Source organism: Chiloscyllium punctatum, unplaced genomic scaffold, assembly GCF_047496795.1.
Source record: "Chiloscyllium punctatum isolate Juve2018m unplaced genomic scaffold, sChiPun1.3 scaffold_1770, whole genome shotgun sequence".
Classification (NCBI taxonomy): Eukaryota; Metazoa; Chordata; class Chondrichthyes; order Orectolobiformes; family Hemiscylliidae; genus Chiloscyllium; species Chiloscyllium punctatum.
In genome coordinates, this window is record NW_027311503.1 from 3,682 (window position 1) to 6,232 (window position 2,551).

At 45.0% G+C, this 2,551-nt stretch overlaps 1 non-coding gene across 1 annotated transcript; it reads left to right on the forward strand.

The window, feature by feature from the left end:
• The first annotated feature begins 1,983 nt into the window (after positions 1 to 1,983).
• On the forward strand, positions 1,984 to 2,056 carry trnar-ucg (transfer RNA arginine (anticodon UCG)). The gene has a single exon. It is a non-coding gene; the product is annotated as a tRNA-Arg (tRNA).
• Positions 2,057 to 2,551: the final 495 nt, after the last annotated feature.

A 2,551-nucleotide genomic window follows, 5' to 3' on the forward strand; every position in this document is an offset into this window, starting at 1 on the left:
GATACACTGCTCGACGCATCGGGTTTCTGCAGTTGTTATTGAACGCCCTGAGCAGAAGTGCTGCTTTTCATTAGATTCCTTTAATCCCTTGTCCTCTGTTCTCTGACTCTGGTCATTGGCAACACTTCCTACTCTCGTCAGAGTGCTCATTCCCCACCGCTCCCTCTCCCATCATTACAAACAACCACATGAAATTGCCACTTAAACATCTTTGTTCCAAAGTGAAACTCACCAGCCTAGGAACTCTCTCCACCAAACAGGACTTCTCATCCCTGGAGATGGTGCAAACCAGAGGATTGTGAAGAGATACTGTGAAAATATTGTCCGTTGGCAGTTGGAAAAATGTTTAGGAAGCAAACCATTTCATTTAGGCTCCAGCTTTGGAAATCCTGAGAAACTCTTTGGGAAATGGAATCATAGGGGATTGAAGAAGTGTAAATTGTCAGTCCGAGTAGAGGAAGGGACATTGACTCTGATGTTCTCGGCACAGGAACTGATCTGACAGATTGAAAATATTCTCACTCCCGTACGTGTGGAATACAAACTTCATCTGGACTGTGGGACAATGAAAAACTCTGGAACACTCAAGACAATATCCAAATATTGACTGAGATCACTACAGTACGAGCACTATAGATGGGTCAGTTTTTGGCCAGTGTGTGCGGGAGGGCTTCCTGACAAAGTATGTAGACATGCCTTCAAGGGAAGAAGCCTCTTTCGATTTAGTACTGGGTAACGAGCCTGGCCAGGTTTTAGATTTGGAAGGAGGTGAGCACTGTGGCGACAGCGATCACAACTCTCTGTCAGGTTTACTTTCGTGATGGAAAGGGACAGGTGTACTCCACGGAGCAAGAGTTTCAGCTGGTGGAAGGGAAATCACGATGGAATGAGGTAAGATTTAGGAAGCGTAGAGTGGGGTAGGAAACTGTAGGGGGTGAGCACATTAAAAATGTGGAGCTTATTCAAGGAAAAGCTCCTGTGTGTCCTAGAAAAGTATGTACATGTCAGGCAGGGAGGGAGATATAGAACGCGTGAGCCGTGGTTTACTAAGGAAGGGGAATCCCTGGTCAAGAAGAACAAGAAGTCTTATATTAGGACAAAACGTGAAAACTCAGTTAGAGCGCTCGAGGGTTCCAACGATATCAGGAAAGACCTAAAATGAGAGCTGAGAACAGCCAGGAGGAGACATGAGAAGTTGTTGGCAGATAGGATCAGGGTTAACGCTAAGGCTTTCCATAGGTATGTCAGGAATAAAAGAATTACGAGAGTTAAATTTGGGACAATCAAGGATAACAGTGAGAAGTCGTGTGTGGAGTCAGTGGAGATAGAGGAAGCACTAAATAAATATTTTTCGACAGAGTTCGCTATAGATAATGAAAACATTGGCGAGGAAGATACAGAGATACTTGCGTCTAGACTAGAAGAGATTGAGGTTGACAAGGAAGAGATATTAGAAATACTGCAGAGTGTGAAAATAGATAAGTCAGCTGGGCCGGATGGGATCTATCTGATGTTGTTTAGCAAATGCACTGCAGGAAGGTACAAATCAAGCTGATGCTAACAACGGCTCGTTTTGAGCCGCTGATTTGCAGTGAAGTGGCGGCGCCAATAAAAGGTGTCACGCATCTAGTCTAGTTCCACATCTTGTGCTCGAAATAACCAGATATCTCTCGCTGAGTTTCGTCAGGGTCTTGTTTAGACGACACATGACACGTTTTCACTGGAGTGGATCAAGAAATCGCGTCGTGACTGTGAATAAAACGATGGACACTTCCAGCAGAGAAGGAGGCGACCCTGAAGCAGGCAGCTGAGTACAAATGTTTCTGCTTTGCCAGTGAAAGGCACTGCTTAAAAAAATTGGAAACTTCGAAGTGAAGCAGTGTTGGTGATTATCTTCGCTGCTTGTTCACCTTTTTAATTCTGATTCCGTGAAAGTCCATGACATTAAATATCGACATTCTGCCAGTGGCAAGCGTGTCTCTTGGGCCAGTGGCGTAATGGATAACGCGTCTGTCTTCGGATCAGGAGATCGTAGGTACGAGTCCTACCTGGCTCGAGCGGAGTGTCTCTCTTTACCCCTGCCCCACGTTGACGCTCCCCTGTGAAGTCCTGACGGGACGTCACTTCTGTGCTTCCGCGTTATAAAACTTGCATTTGTCCTATTGTCCATTTCCCCACAACGGAGTCCTCTGTCGGTTTTGGGGTGTCTTTCTGTGTGTCTCCCTTTCTGATTGAAAATGAGCATGAGTTACAAGTCGTTGTGGAAGTGTCATACATCTGTCCCATTGTTGTGCCATTTAAGAACACAGGATAAAGTCATTGACATTTGCCCTGGGAACATGAGAACACACGAGACTTTGGGCCAAAGTTGGAAACTGCGACTGGAATAGATGGCTCTCTGATTAGCCGCAATGCACACAGGTGGAATGGCCTTTTCCCACTTTGTAAATCTACGAAGACAAGTTGAAAGGAATCTGCAACGAAAATGTTCATAAAGGGTGTTTTATTTACACCAAATACGACAGTATCTATCGCCTTGTCTTGTTATTTA